Below are 16,539 nucleotides of genomic sequence, written 5' to 3' on the forward strand. Positions count from 1 at the left end.
TATATGATTAATAGTGTTTTTTACGACTTCACGTGTGTGGAAAATAGCCGCTTGATGAACCATGTATGATTTATTGCGTAAATAATGAACTATCTATGCTTTATGGCGTAGACGCTGATGTTGCTTTTTCAGTTCTGTTTTCTTAAAATGACCAATGTGTGAACTTCAGTTTCACATTCCTTTTTCCAGGTTTGTTTGTGTTCCCAGAAGTTATGGCCCTTTCTGCTTACAGAAGGAGAAGTTACTGTCGACAGACATGAGCTAAAGGACGACCCATGTATGGGGTCATAAGGGGCTTTCCACACACACATCATCAGAGGGGCGGAGATCATTACTATATATATGCTTTGTAAAATGTATTGAGTTACCCTTCTAGTCCTCTTGCTTCGGTATGAGGTGTTGGGTCCGGATCTGTTATATAGATCTGTTATATAAAGCCACGCCTTTTGAACAAGACTCTGGTAACTTCTTCCATTTATGAATCAAAAGAACTTGTGGAAGTAGAAACAGGCTAATATTAAAATTAGCTAACAGCATTAACAAATTTTCTACATCACTACTAAGACAATCACTCATTCCTTCATCTATGCGCCGAAGTGCCCTGTCAACTTGATGGGGCGGGACCTTCTTATCAAGATGTGTCCTGTCATCAAATGCAGCCCAGACAGACTAAATCTACACTTTCCAGATGGACACTCATCCTTTTGCAGTCCAGATTAGTCTTGGAGTTGTGGAAGCTGGAACACTGTGTCCAGTGGTCCAGCTTCCACAACTCCAAGACTCTCCTGCAGGGCACCAACAAGCAACTTCCCCAATCTTTACTGACAATTACTGGGCTCGCATTGACACCGACTACGACGGCTGGAAACAAGCCGAACGCTGCTGGCCTTTGTGGCTGCCGTGGGTATCGTACCTACGTACCTAAGACTTGGTTTTTGATTGCTTGCATTGCACGCTCTACTATGATAGGCAAGGTGTATAATTGATATCTACGAGCACTGAACGGTTTCTTCAGACGAGTTTCTCCGACCCATGGTCCAGAAAATGCACAACGCACATGCACGGGCAAAAAGAGGACTCTCTGGGTAATGAAGTATACTTGTGCACACAACACCGATAGCCAATGGCACCCTTTCTCAGAATAAAACTTCATTACCCACAATCAATATGTGGGTAGGCTGAGCTGTTGAATTTCCTGTTATTCTTTCCTTAGCCTTACCTCCTGCGATCACTCATTCAAGACTACTTTTCGTTGGCAAGTGGTCATGCGTTATCCTAATATCTAAATACTGTTGAAACCGTCCAGCGACTAAACGTCCGAGTACCCAAACGTCCAAGTACGCTCTCTCCACCTCCTCTCTCTCTCTGTCCCTATATTTCCTCCCCAAAATCTGTCTAATTGTATTACAAGTAAACACATTTTAGTACTATTAAACCACTAGTGTTGGGTCTGAAGTTACAGATCCCCATACTTACCAACCGTGCACAAAGGAAAAACGAGGCATGAGACTGTGTTATATTTTAAAGCAACCGCGCGGCTGGGGAAGGTTGGAGGCGCGAGTCCATTATGGACACGCACTCGGCTCTGCGGACTTTCTCCCCTCCCAAGTCCCAAGTCGCGCTTTTATTAAGTTTCAGCAATGATGTCATGGAAAAGGTACAACAGTCACTGAGACATGTTAAAGACATCATTATGATTATTGACAGGTTGTTTTTTGTCATAGGGAATTTGTATGTCACGAATCCTTGCATATAATCTCTCAATCCGTGTCACGGTTAAATGTCATAGGGACCTTCAATCAATATTACAATCATCAGTGTCACCACCATCATAGGTGTACTAGGTGTGTCACTAAGTGTCACTGTTTGGCTGCGGATTTGTCATAGAGCCAATAGGAAATATGTATGTCCTTTGAAATGCACTTGTTAATGTTTTACGCAACTTTACATTCCCTCCTGTAGTGGATTTAAAAGGACATCAGACTAAAACAATTAAGCCTTCTCAGTATTACATCACTAGTAGATTTACAACATTAGAACCATTCTCAGGAATTGGCGAGAACCTCTTGGACTGAGAATGGAACTGGGAAGAAGCAATGTTCTCCAACTATGGCACACACACCTCCATTCCTGGCTGTTATCAAATCTAGGACCATCCGGTCTTGCAACTCCATTTCTCTAAGGGCTCTCAATTCATCTGCTATACCTTGTAGGGCTTAGACAGTTTAGTTAGTGAACCCTCATGTAACACTTCAATGTCCAAGTTGGGAAATTAGTGACAGAATTATTTTCTGGGGGGGGGGGGGGGGGTGGACCACAACTTATGGTCACCAGGCACTGCCCCAAATTGAATCACGTGGTTTGACTTGCACCGACTTTGATCTTATATATCTTATCACCATTTGCATCCAACACTTCAACTTCTACAGTGAAAAACGGTGAACAATATTCGCTAAACATAGTAACCATCATGTCCAGCACAATCTTTGCCTTAGTCGAGTCTGTGGCTGTGCACTCAAAGACATTTTTTGTCATCAGAGTAATTTTTGAGTGATCTCCATTGATGATGGGAGGCATTGACAGAACAACACCATTGCTATCATAAATAACAGGCTACAAAGGCTTGTCTTCAATAATATGGAGGGAAATGTTTCAGGTGGCTGTCAGTCTTGTACAGGCTCATGAGTTGGGTGGCTGTGTATTCTTTGAGCTGGTTTAGGGGCTTGAAGAAGATGTCTCCTGGTGGTTCAGCTGGATACGTGAAAGGACCCTATCGCCACCAGACTCCTCTTTCTGCAGATGTTTTGATGCAGTTTGTCCTGGAGCTCGATGAAGCTATCGTAGTGTTCCTGCGTGAATGTGATGTTCCTACATCTGACGCTCCCGCTGTCTTTACATCACCTTGCTCACGGCTGATTATCTCCTTCTCAGAGGTAATTTCTTCTAGCTCCAGTCGAAATTCGAAACATAGTTCGTCAAACTCCTCATCAGTATAGGTTTTCCCCAACGCTTTAGAGAGAAGATCTCTTTTTACGCCAACAGTCGGCATGTTTTCTACTATCCTTCCTCTCTTCAGCCACGGTGAAAAGGACCCAACCAGACACCTGTAGCTGCCTGCAGAGGTGCCTGACTACACAGGGCGCACATATTTTCTTGGTTCTTTGAATTGCTCTTTTCATACGACTTCACTTTCCTCTGTGACAGCAGCACGGCATAGTCTCATTTTTCAACTCGAATCTCTGGGGGCGGGGTATTCAGCCACACCCAGGCTGCCACTGATAGTACAGTCACAGTGATGAGGGTGGCAGCGGATTTCATTTTGGCTTCTGTGTGATGGTGTAAAAACTATGAGAGGTCAAGGTTAGGTGAAGGGTGCTCGTGGCAGGTGAGCAGACGTCAGATGATTTTTTCACGGACAAGGGTTTTGGAACCGTCCGACTTCCAGTCTACTCAGAGTCACCGATGTCTCGAACTACTTTGACTTGGGATTGGTGAATCCACGTCGACCTCTCAGCAATTTATTACTGCGGTGGGGGTGGTGAGTTGGACCACGAAGGGGCCTTCCCAACATGGCTTGGACTAGGACTTCTTTTTTGTGACTCAAGGTCACCAGACTTCACCACCTCCTGCAGTGTAGACACAAGGATCACGGCAGCTTACATGTTCTTCGGACAAGTTTATCGGTTTCTTGGTTTTATCGTACCATTTGTTCGCTCCTCAAGTCCCACGCTCTTTTGGACGTTGCACTTGTTGTTGTTGTTAGGCCACCCAGGCGTCTAAGGGTTACCCTCAGCTGCGCTAGAGCTGGCCCTTGAACGCGGATTAGTTCTTCCGGGGGGTAGCCATTGGTGGTATTTGTTGCATCCGAAGGCGGCGACGGGCGGCCGCTCAGGAGACACCTCGCGAAGGTTCCAACTTTGTCTCCCTGTTGCACTTGTTTGGGCCTGAGGTCATCTTGCACATTGTAACAAATTAAACAGTTCCTACAAAAATTTTAAAGTAGGTAATTAGACCTCTGGCACATGGAACACATGCTCTGCCATGTACATCCTCCCTCCTGTTGAGACATGGCTTTTTCCATGGCTCAATATTGGAATAAATTATTTGGTAGGCACGGTAGGCCTTTAGCTGTAAATAGGCCGTCTGTAGATTGTTCTGCTTCTTCATGTATTCATGCATCTTTTCTTTCTGTGGTGCAATGTTTTCAAATCAATTAACAGATTTAGATCGACTCAGTTTTTTGTTGTTGTTTATGCTGTTTGGTAAGTGTTTTCCGCTGCTGCTTTACCTGCTGTATTCTGTCGTTGTCTTCAGCGCGTGCTTAACATTTGCTTAACATTTGCTTACCGCTATGTGGTTGGGCTTGAAACCCCAATGAACAAAATCACAGCAATCTTACTTATTGTATAACTATAGTTTGTAAAAATTTAAAATCCTGTTGGGTTTATTCTGTTTTACTATTATAATAGTTATATTAATTCATTTCTTTATTAAATCATTCTCTTTCTATTCTCTGTATTAATTCATTACTTTGTTAAATCATTCTCTTTCTGTTTTCAAAAGTGTTGCGAGGTCACGAGTATTGCCAAGTCATCTTTAACCTGGACGGCCTGTTCCAGGATGGTTATACAAACAATCCACCCAATCTGGGTCCTTGAGATTTGGTGGGCCCTTGGTGACGAGGCCAGGGCTATTCGGCCAATAACAAGAATGTTGTTATCGTTATGAAACCATACACTTCGGGTTTTTCTGTATGAAACCATTATATGATTATGATTATATTATATGATTCTTAGGTCAAGGAAGTTGTATAATTACTCTAATCTAAATGTTGTTAAGTCTAGTCTCCTGTTTTTGTTATTGGTAAAATACTTTGATTGTTATTGTAGTCCCAGATGTTGTTTTTACTCATACGTGATGGAATGATCAACAACTCTGTAAATTGTTTTGATTCATGACCATAAGAGTGGGACGAAAACGTCTATTCGAGGAGACGTTCGGAAGTTGTAAGGTGACACTTGCTGTAACGCTCCCCTTCGGAGGCTTTTATCTGTTGTATCCATTTCTATTTAATTAAATGTCAATAATTGAATAAGATGTCTTCCTGCAGTTATTGATAATTACGGACGAAGGTAATTATTAATGAACCTAACATTTTGGTCCTTCGAGCCGGATATGAACCAGCGACCTAAGGATTTTTTTCTTTCTTGCCAAGTAGGACACGTTTTTTCATTTGTAAAAACACTTTTCCCCAAAAGAATGGTGATTGAGGGAGTTGTTAGACCCCATCGTATTTTCCCTTGTCTGGTAGGTTATCCTAATCCTTTGTAAGATGGTTTAGTCTCAATTGAAACCATATGGAGACGTCAAACCCAATATAAAAGAGTTCCCTATAGTTTTATGGTATTGCTTGCTGAGCAATAATCTTTTCAATTAATATTGGTGTTTCCCGTATTTTATTAAGTCAGAAAGTTTATCTTACCCGTCCCCTCAATGTTTCAATTGAGACCACCCTTTTACCAAAGTAGCTCCACATAGTGCTTGCCTTCTTTACACTCCATTAACAGCGCCCAATTATCCCCCGTTTGGAAAATCCCTGTTTCAGAAATAAATTTCACAGGTTAATATGTCAGTCCAAGCTTTCCAATCTTGACCAATTTCTGCAACAAGCCTTTTCCCAATCTTCAGTTTTTTGCTGTTAATGTACCACACATATTTCCCACCATAGATTGACCCCTTGTATGGCAACCGGGACGTCGCCGAGTCCAAATATATATTTTCAATTTGGAAATTTGATTTAGTAGGTAATGTTAATTAAATGTAAATGTGTATGTTTCTCGGTTTACCCTCCCGTAAGAAGGTGTATCCTCAATTGAAACGCCTCCGCCTTTTTCTCCAACTGGAGAAAACAACCCTACTGTGGAAAGGAATAGAATCACAATCATCATTAATCTCATTGCCCCAAAAGCAATAATTGTTTTCAACATGACTTTTTGTCTTTGTTTAGGCATTTTTTTTCTCTTGAAACGTTTCAATTTAGACAACCTTCTTACTGTGGGAAAGGTGCATCCGTGTCCCCTTTCAGTAACAAGGACCCTCCCACTTTGCGTTGCTCCGATGTTTCTTCTTTTATGCTGCTTATCAGCATCCAGTCTTCAAGAATCACCGTCGCTTCGTCCGTTTCCTGTTGAGAAGCAAAATCTCCCTCTGATAGTCTAAATTTGGTGTGTGTGTGTTTTTTTTCTCTGATAGATTTGCCTCATCATCCAATTGTCTGTCAGGCCTCAGACACGACTGGTGGCAAGGTGTTCCAGACCAACCAATCACTGGCCCAGCTCCAACGAGCGGAGTGGCGCCAGGTGGAGGCAATCAAGGTTATGCCTGGATATAAGGCCACCGGATACCCAACCAGCTGCCGGATCGTAATCCCAGCTCGCTCGCTGAAGCAACCCCTGGTACATGCCATTGTTCTATGTTGATTCATTGCCCCTTTTTCGCCCAGGAACTACCAAAGGATACCAAAGGATAAACGACCCGGATTGGAGGAGAACTACCCAGGATATCGACAGGATTGGACTTGAACTACGGCAAGAGACAGACTGGCAAAGGAAGAAGGAACAGCCAGGAGTTCTTACAGGACACGAACTGTATATAGTAGAATTGAGCACGTATAAATAAAGGTGAACAAAGAACTGGACTTCTATCTCGCCTGCTTTGGGGCCATTTACAAGATCATAACATTGTCATTGTGTAGTGAATAATAACAATTTGTAAGGTCTACCAAACAGGACTTCATATAAGGTCCGCCAATTGTGGATGGTAGACAACTATTATATTAACAAAATGGGAGCCATTATCACTATAAATAGTTTCTGGAATTCCATATCGTGGAATGATATCTATATGATCTAATAAAAATAAAATAAAATCTATATGTATTTTTTGAAATGGATATGTGGGTATGCATATAGATTTAAACCCTAAGCCTTGTAGTGCCGTTGTAGCAAGGCCACCTCCCCCTTGTCGAGACATAGGTCTTCCCTTGACTCAAGCCCAAATTATTTTCTTTATTGATCTTTTATTGATAGATTATGTCTCGGTGGTCTGCCAATCAAAAAACACAAAAAGACAAACTATCATTCACGCTCACACTCGTAAACAGAATAATTTAGTGTGTTCAACCAGTCTAGCATCCATAATTTCATTTTGTGGGAGTAAACTGGAGTACCCGGAGAAAATCCACAAATTCTCGAGGACGCCATGAATACCCCACATTCCGGAAGGTCTGGATCCACCCCGCATTCATTAGTAGATCCTTTAATATACACACCCCCACTCTAGCATTTTAACCGTTTGTAAAAAATTACCTTCAAGTTTCACACAAAGTTATATCCTTTTTAATGCTATCAGTTTAGCTGTTTGTTCCCCGAATTGAGGTGGGAATAGTTTCACATCTAAGGTTTTTATTTTTACAGCCGCCATGACCTAATGGCCCCCCTATCATTTTCGTCGCCCCTATCGTTTTTGGAAAATCCCAATTCCCTCTAATAGCATGCCAATCACCTTTTAATGCGGCCATCCAATTTTGTTTCCACTTGTTTCAGGTGATAAGATAATCTCCCCCATTTGTAAAACAAATTCATCCACGCCTATTTTATACAACATGACGCCTATGGCCTTTATTAAGTCGCCTTGACTCCAAATTCTATGAACCAAGATAACACGGCGAATTTGTAAGCGAATTTCGCCCGTCCCATTTTGTTCATAGACAACCCATCTACCTAAAGCGTCACTTGTTTCAAAACATGAAAGGCCCCACTAGAATTTGGGCATCCAGCGCCAAATAGAGCCTATTTATACATTTGTCTCAAATTTGTTTTAGATATGGGGTCCCCAATTTCCCAAAATTTCCCAGAATTCATGTACTACCACATCCTGTCAAAAACCCAAAACGACTAACATAACCTGTTTCTAAGCCAGATTCTGGAATTTGGAGAATTTCTCCTTTCCCTCCCTTATCTAAGCTTGTTATTGCCACTCGTTATCACTGTAACATTCAGGCGTATTAACCCCATCGTTGCTAAAGTTCTCACCAATTTGCATGCCCTTAAAGCCGTAAAAGCAACGTTATTTGGTTGTATCAATTGACCAATGCTTATCCAATCCGTAATATCCTTAAAGTCATCAATATGACCTGTGACAAAGCATATTTCCTCCCGCCAGGACAACAGACAATGTTCTTTCAAGTGCACTTTGAAAAACATTCCATGTTACTCCATTCTTAGGGAAAATATGCTCATCCTAAACCAATTATTTTATTTACAATTCACCTAATTATTTGGATGAATGCCATGAATTTTATCATGCCACTATTGCATTGTAAATTTCCCATCTGATGTCGTTAACAGCCAAATAATTCAATACCTACTATATACTTTGTAAATCACCTCATATGATGTTTACTTAAGACAAGTCATTTCCCATAGCCTGTTACCAAAACAAAAATCTACAACAATTAAATTAGAGAAATCAACCTTTTGTTAGGCAATTCCTAATTACAAACTTTAATGTTTTAAAACCTTATTGTCACCAATATACCATAATATTGTAAATTTTTTCATCCTGGCCTTTTTTTTTTTTTTTTTAACCAGCCAACCTTCTGGATTAAAGTATTTTGAACAATCAAAATATTCTGAAATAGTATTAATATTATTTTATCCTCCAAAAGCTAGTTTCCTTTAACTAAGAGCCCTTTGAAATCCACAATTGCTCAAAAATGACTATTTTGGTCTATTTCCCAAATCCAAAGCTTTTTACCAAATCAACCTTTTACTGAACAGATTTTCTATCCTCTTAATACATTTCATTTTAAAACCCAAAATATCAATGCGAAAGCATTCGCATAACCTTGCATTTCTTGCAGCCCATGTATTGTTCTTATTCTGAAAAGTCCAAACAGAAAACGCAATTAGCCGTTAACTATGACCTCCACTCTTGCTGCAAAAACAGCATTGTTATCTTATGTTTACAAACCAGCTTTTTCCCTGTGCCCAAATACAACGCTTTTTAGAGAAGACAACCATTAAAACGTCAAATTAAAAACCCATTTTCTGCCCTCAAGTTTGCTTCAGCACCCCCAAGGCCAATTATTATTATTATAATGTCTTCACGGAAGGTACCACAAAATTTTAGTCGTTTACACGGTCCGAACGCTCCCGAAAGCCCAACACAGGTAAATCGTCTGCCCCGCGGCCCACATGTTTCACTCCCATCTAATCAGCAGCCACTGCACCAGAACGCTTCTCCCGCAGTCGACACATTATTTGGCAAGTCTAGAGCATAATAAAAACACAGGTGACATTCCCTGCTAAACATTTAAATGATCATTTTGTATATATTCTTTTGTCTTTTTAAACACCATCTTCCCGTTAGCGGACGGGATCAAAAACCAAGCTGCAATAAGCCATCACATTGCTGTAAATTGACAGTACATATAGGTTATATTAACAAAGCACCACCAGCACTTGGAAATAACCATTCTAATTGTTGTTATACAAGCCCAAGCATCACAAAAAAACCCAATTTAATTGTAATCACAAAACGTCATACCTGGATTAACCAAATCAAATACCAGTGTCCCCATTAATTTTCTAGCTCCCTCTATTTTTGTTAAACTTCCTCCGCGCCCGTCACCTATCTCGGTAAATATTTTCCCCGTCAGCCGAGGAGGCCCCACTATTTTTCCTTACCAAACAGTACTTTCCCGCCGCCACGGTCTTAAATATATCCCCGTTATCCGAGGGAGTCCCCACTATTTTCCCAAAATAGTATTTTTAACTTCTCCCCGGCCTTATTTCGCCATTAGTGTCTGTGGAACAAGCTGTTACACTTTTATCCACTCGCATATTATTTATATATGTATATTACCTCTATGCATTAGTGCATATATTATCCTGCATTTTATGCATTTTAAGCTGGCCAGCAAACCCATATTTATTTATCCATAAATATAGCTGTGTAATATTTTTAAAGCGCTTTGTCTTTCCAATTTTTTCCAATCCTTACAAGTTAGACGTATTTTTTGGATCGTCATCCAAACCCGCCTTACAACACGTGTTTCCCATATTTTACTTTTTTGTAGTGAGTTCGTGTGCCTCACACAGTTAACTTTATTATATCTATTTTTATTATTATCACTCCTTCGACTGTATTTCCTAGGCTTATCTTAATTTTACTGCAGAAACCACACAAACACCATACAACATTTACAACATATTCGTGCCTACCCTTTAGACACAGGACACTTCCCAGCCCCACCATTGTACCTCCAGTACAATACATTCGTGCCTACCCCTGAGACACAGGACACTTTCCAGCAAAGTGCCCCACCGTACCTGCCATTGACTAGTATAAACACAGGGTTTTGTCGCCGTCACCCAGGACGCGAAACCAGCCCACAATGGACCTCACATACAATGTCCCTTTAACGCATTTGGAAACACCGTCACAACATGCAGACATTAATGTGGACTTACCCGAGATCCATCAGATATCTCCCTCCAGCAGGAAAAGTCTTCAACCGCCGAGAATCCAGCCGCCCCCGTCGAAAACTCCGGCCCACCAAGGGTTTTGAAGACGCCGTGCGCACGGTCACTTACTAGATGTCGAACAGCAGCGCCTGGGTTCTCGCTCCGGTATATTGACCTCCATGGCTCAGAAGGACCAAAATGTTGGGTTCATTAATAATTACCTTCGTCCATAATTATCAATAACTGCAGGCAGACATCTTATTCAATTATTGACATTTAATTAAATAGAAATGGTTAACAACAGGTAAAACCTCCGAGGGGAGTTTCAGCAAGTTCCTCTTACAACTTCCGAACGTCTCACCGAATAGACGTTTTCGTACGACTCTTATTGCCATGAATCAAAACAATTTACAGAGTTGTTGATCATTCCATCACGTATGAGTAAAAACAACATCTGGGACTGCAATAACAATCAAAGTATTTTACCAAAAACAAAAACAGGAGACTAGACCTAAACAACATTTAGATTAGAACAATTATGCCTTCCTTGACCTAAGAATCATATAATAATTACATAAAGAAAAACCCGAAGTGCGTCACGAGTGTTATGGACGTGGCAGAAACAATATCTTTGTTATGGGCTCCGTTGCTGGAAATGGCAGATATCCAGTCCTTGCCCGATCAACAACCCTCTCAGCCCGATACTGGGTATGTGGATGTAGCGTCAACAATCCTTGGAGAAGTCCATGTGAGAGTGGACTAGGCGGCAGTTTATGACCTTGCAACACTTTGAGAATAATAAGAGAATGATTTAACAAAGAAATGACTTAACACAACTATATTTATAATAGTAATACAGAATAAACCCAACAGGTATTAATTTACGGAATTAATAATTGTCAAGATCAGGTATTTTGCTTCTGCAAAAAAAGGAAATAATTGTAAGTTGCAGAGAACGGTTTTGATCCATTGACCTCTGGGTTATGGGCCCAGCACGCTTCCGCTGCGCCACTCTGCTTCTTCTCACACCAATGCCAGCACAAGCAGTCCAACTCCGCTCCTTTAGAGCCCTTTTCCGGTCTCTTTTCCCTATCTGCCTCCTCTACCACAACTGAATCAAATGATATACTCCTCAGAAAGCTGCCCAGAAGCCTTATAATGATCCTAATTATTTGATTCAGGGGTGCTGATGGAGGGAGACATGGAAAACAAATTTGATGCGGGCCCTTGGGGGCTGGAGTTGGGCATGCCAATGTCAACATGCATTCATTCATCTTTCATACTGCACATCCTAGCAAGTGTTGTGGGGGTTGCTGGAGTCAATCCCACCTGACTTCAAGCGAAAGGCAGACAACACCAGGCAGCCGTAGGGCACAAACTATTTGCACTCACAATCAAACCGCCACGATTAGGAATTGAGGCCACGCCTGCCTGCAAGTCAGCCGGGTGTCTCACTGCACCCTCAGAGATCTGGGATAGATTGCTGTAGGTTTGTGGAAACCTTCTATCACCCCAATTTATGGTATTGTGGCCGAGCGGTCCAAGGCACTGAATTTAGGCTCCAGTCTCTCAGGACACTCTCTTGTGATTTATTCATCAACGCTGCTTTGTCTACAAACCTCCTGGGACTTCTTCCATTAAGATCTTGATGAAAGAGGGGAGCCCAGACACACAGTCCCTTGTGCAGGCAGATTTCCTTGTGGAGCGGCTGGGAATAACTGTCCAAGGAGTGTTTGTTAGTGGCTGTCAAGTAGAGGGACAAACAATCCACTCACGTGCTGTCCTTTTCTGGAATCTCCTAGATGGCGATGCGCACTTGGTAACTAACGTCCCTGCCGGCATAGAGCACCCCGTAAATGCCTTTTCCGAGGACCACTTGGTCGCCGTTTTCGTTGGTCTCATACAAGTATTGGGAAGGGAAATGTGATCATGAAATCATTATGGATGGCCATTTAAGATTTAATTACCTCTTTAATTACCTCTTTATGGTTGTAAAAATTACATTCAATTTTGAAAAAAAATGTGTTGTCATCAGCTTATGCACTTTTTGTTTAGCATCTTGGACAAGTAATTGCTCTCTAAAGAAGGGTTCTATGTCGTTTGTGGTTATCTTAGATTTTTGCGTAAAGTTAAAAAGATATCCATGAATGAGTGAAAAATGTGACCACAATCCTCAACTATAAATATTTTGTGATGTGTTGTAATATTGATAGAACATACACCAATTGTGTCTCATCTCGTGTTCGTGCTTGCTAGAAATATTATGAAAAGCTAAGGTTCAAAATGTTAGCCCACTAACATTAGCAAGGTAGCTCAGTCACCTTACCTGACAGATAAACAACTATGGTACTGCATTTTGTTGATTCGAATTTAAGAGTTTTTACATTTTTAGTTAGAGATTTTGCACTTGTGACGACTATTAAGATAACCACATTGTGATTTTCTACAGGCTTCCTCATTGGAGGCTAAGCAAAGTTGAGAAACACTGTTCTGCCCGCTTGAGTAGGAAGACAAATTTAATTTTAAAACAATTTTGGAAGAGCAGAAATGTGGTGGGAACGAACCTAGCTAGTCTTCCCTCACTGAGATGATTCTAATCCAGAGTGGCATCTCCTTCCTTGTGGTGCAGAGAAATTACCAGATCACAGAAACTGAGGAAACATCAAAATGGTCATGGCCCATGTGGGGGTTGAACCCACGACTTTGGCGTTATTAGCACCACACTCTGACCAACTGAGTTAACAAGCCATGTGCTGCCCAGTGCAGGTATTTTCATAATGAAGCAAATGCAACACGTCAACTAGCTAAACATTTATGGTAAGGCAAAAGAAGTTGGACTAGATAATTTCAATTGAGTTTGGAGTTGTCGTGGCCCGTATGGAGGTTAAATGCACAACCTTGCGGTCGAACCCACGACTTTGGCATTTACAGCACCATGCTCTGCCTAAATGAGATAAAGAGCAATGTGTTGGCATTGGCTCGGGTGCGACGGTGGGGTATTATTAACTTAAATTCAACATGGTATATTGTTTTGTAAATCCTAGCGCCGAATGTCTCATACTGAGTTTTTCATTGGAATGGAAATTTTTAAATGCATAATGGATGACTCTGTGAATAGCAGGACTAACTCATGACAGTCCCCGGCCGAGACCGAGGTTCTTGAGCTGGTGGTCCACAGAAGCTCCGTCAGGAGGTGAGAATACCCACGATTCATCAGAATATCTGCTTTGATTTGATGTGTGAAGCTGGAAGCAGAGTGGCGCAGCAGAAGCATGATGGGCCCATAACCCAGAGGTCATTGGATCAAAACCATTCTCTGCTGCTACACCAGTTCCCTTTATGTAATGGCGAACTACGCCACTTCCAAGTGTTACCATTGGTGTGAGAAATGTTTTTGAAAATGATTAATTCTGCAAAAGTTACCTTTTCTCACATATTCTTCTGATCAAAAATCCGATCGAAATTGGTCGAAAATCGGGCCTGAACGCATCATTTTCACAAGATCGGAATCTGATAAAAAAACTAATCATTTTTCTGAAACAGGTCCCCCAAATGCCTTGAAATTCTGATGAAGGCGGACGTAATACGGCCTATTTAAATTGATCTCACTCGTTCTTAACCTGCTCCTGAAGTTGTATTTTCAGACCTATCAGAAAGCTTCTTCAATTGGTCTGAGGAGAACTCGCGATCGTGATTTTAGTTGAGTTTACAGTCCAATGAACTGCCAAATTGTGGGGTTTATTCTGGGACCTGTAGATCGGAGGTGGCAAAGTCCGGTCTTCAAGAGCCCCTATCCAGTCTGTTCACCATATACCCTCCTCTACCACACAGGAATCAAATGATCAACTCATCAGCAAGATATCCAGAAGCTCTAATATGGATCCAGATTATTTGATTCAGGTCTGTTGGTGGAGGAAGTTATAGAAAACAGACCGGATAAGGGCTCTCGAGAGCCGGACTTGGCCACCACTGCTGTAGATCTTCAGGCTAGTACTGTCCCATCTGAGTTACTTTGACTCACGTAGGTGAACAAAAACCAACCTAGACTGCATATTTACACACTGATTACAGGACAATTGATCACAAATTGAGTTGTGGCTGATTTTGGTTGGTTTGATACAATCCAACAGACTGCCAAAGCCTAAGGTTGAACCAGGGACCTTTAGATTTTCAGTCAAATGCTCTCTCACCAAAGATACTTGCGCTTCAGTAGGTCAATAAAAATTAACATGAACTGTATATTGACTCTAGGGTCCCTAGTAAACTGAACTCAAATAGATTATTAGCTGATTAGATACAGGCCAAGGGAGTGCTGAAGCCCATGGTTAAATCAGGCAACTTTAGATCTTAGGTCCAATGCTTTCTCATTATGCTGTACTTTTTCAATAGATTGCAAAAATGCAGTATTTAAATTATGGACAATTATGTTTGATTGAAATGTCCTATGCTTGTTTTTTTTTTCCATTTTATAACAATTTTGCCTGAATCGCATTACCTTTAGAAATACTCTGGCTGGCACCTTTGATATCTGTTCGATTGATTTGGTTGATTAGTTTTGAGTCAGCTTGTGAAACCTGAAGTGAGAAGAAGCAGAGTAGTGCAAGGGAAACATGCTCAGGCCATAACCCAGAGGTCATTGAATCAAAACAATTCGCTGCCACTCATTGAATCAAAACCATGCTTTGCTACTAACAGTCAGGTTATTTTGCAGAAGAAAACTATCCCCCTTCCAAGTGTTACTTTGAATTTGGAATATCGAAGTTACCGTATTATTTTGTCAAATTGTTGAAATTAATGTATTCATTTTACTCTTAGTTTTAAATCTTAGCAAATAACGTTTCTATTTTTTATCACCTTTGAATTTGGAAAGCTGATTTTGTCATCAAAAAGACCAAAAAAGTATTTTTCATCAAAAAGAGAGCTTTATTGGAACTTCCAAAAAGATTACACGTTAAATCAGTTTAAAAACATGATTCATCTTTTAATATGACTGTCAGGTTCATTAATAATTACCTTCGTCCGTAATTATCAATAACTGCAGGAAGACATCTTATTCAATTATTGACATTTAATTAAATAGAAATGGATACAACAGGTAAAAGCCTCCGGAAGGGAGAGTTACAGCAAGTGTCCCTTACAACTTCCGAACGTCTCCTCGAATAGACATTTTCGTCCTATTCTTATGGTCACAAGTTACAGAGTTGTTGATCATTCCATCACGTATGAGTAAAAACAACATCTGGGACTACAATAACAATCAAGGTATTTTACTAATAACAAAAACAGGGACTAGACCTAACAACATTTAGATTAGAGTAATTATACAACCTCCTTGACCTAAGAATCATATAATATAATCATAATCATATAATCGTTACATACAGAAAAACCCGAAGTGTACGGTTACATAACGATAACAATATTCTTGTTATTGTCCGAATAGCCCTGTCCTCGTCACCAAGGGCCCACCAAATCTCAAGGACCGAGATTGGGTGGATTGTTTGTATAACCATCCTGGAACAGGCTGTCTAGGTTAAAGATGACTTGGTGTGACCTCAAGACTTTTGAAAAACAGAAAGAGAATGATTTAACAAAGTAATGAATTAATACAAAGAAAAGAAAGAGATTGATTTAATAAAGAAATGAATTAATATAACTATTATAATAGTAAAACAGAATAAACCCAACATTCCCCCGTTTTTATAATATGTATGTTATTAGTCATTTCTTAGTAATCACTAAATGGAAATGTCGGTGACTGCGATTTTATCCGCCTACTCCTTACTCCCATGGCTGGTCTGAAAGAGAAAAAACATAATTATATTCGTCCAATTGGTCCTCGGATTTACCGTACTCCTGGACCTCACTGCTTTCCCCAAACCGTCCCATAAGATACAACTCATGTACTTTAGAATTTGTAGGGGCCATTGCAGTAGTTATAAGTCGGCTTAGCAAGGAGCGCAAACAGGGGATACTACATCACCCACACAATGTTAGGATAGCGGTAATT

At 40.7% G+C, this 16,539-nt stretch overlaps 1 non-coding gene across 1 annotated transcript; it reads right to left on the reverse strand.

The window, feature by feature from the left end:
• Positions 1-13,203: 13,203 nt before the first annotated feature.
• trnai-aau (transfer RNA isoleucine (anticodon AAU)) lies at positions 13,204-13,277 on the reverse strand. Its single transcript has one exon. It is a non-coding gene; the product is annotated as a tRNA-Ile (tRNA).
• Between the last annotated feature and the right edge of the window lie 3,262 nt (positions 13,278-16,539).

This window comes from Stigmatopora nigra, chromosome 20 (genome assembly GCF_051989575.1).
Source record: "Stigmatopora nigra isolate UIUO_SnigA chromosome 20, RoL_Snig_1.1, whole genome shotgun sequence".
Taxonomy (NCBI): domain Eukaryota; kingdom Metazoa; phylum Chordata; class Actinopteri; order Syngnathiformes; family Syngnathidae; genus Stigmatopora; species Stigmatopora nigra.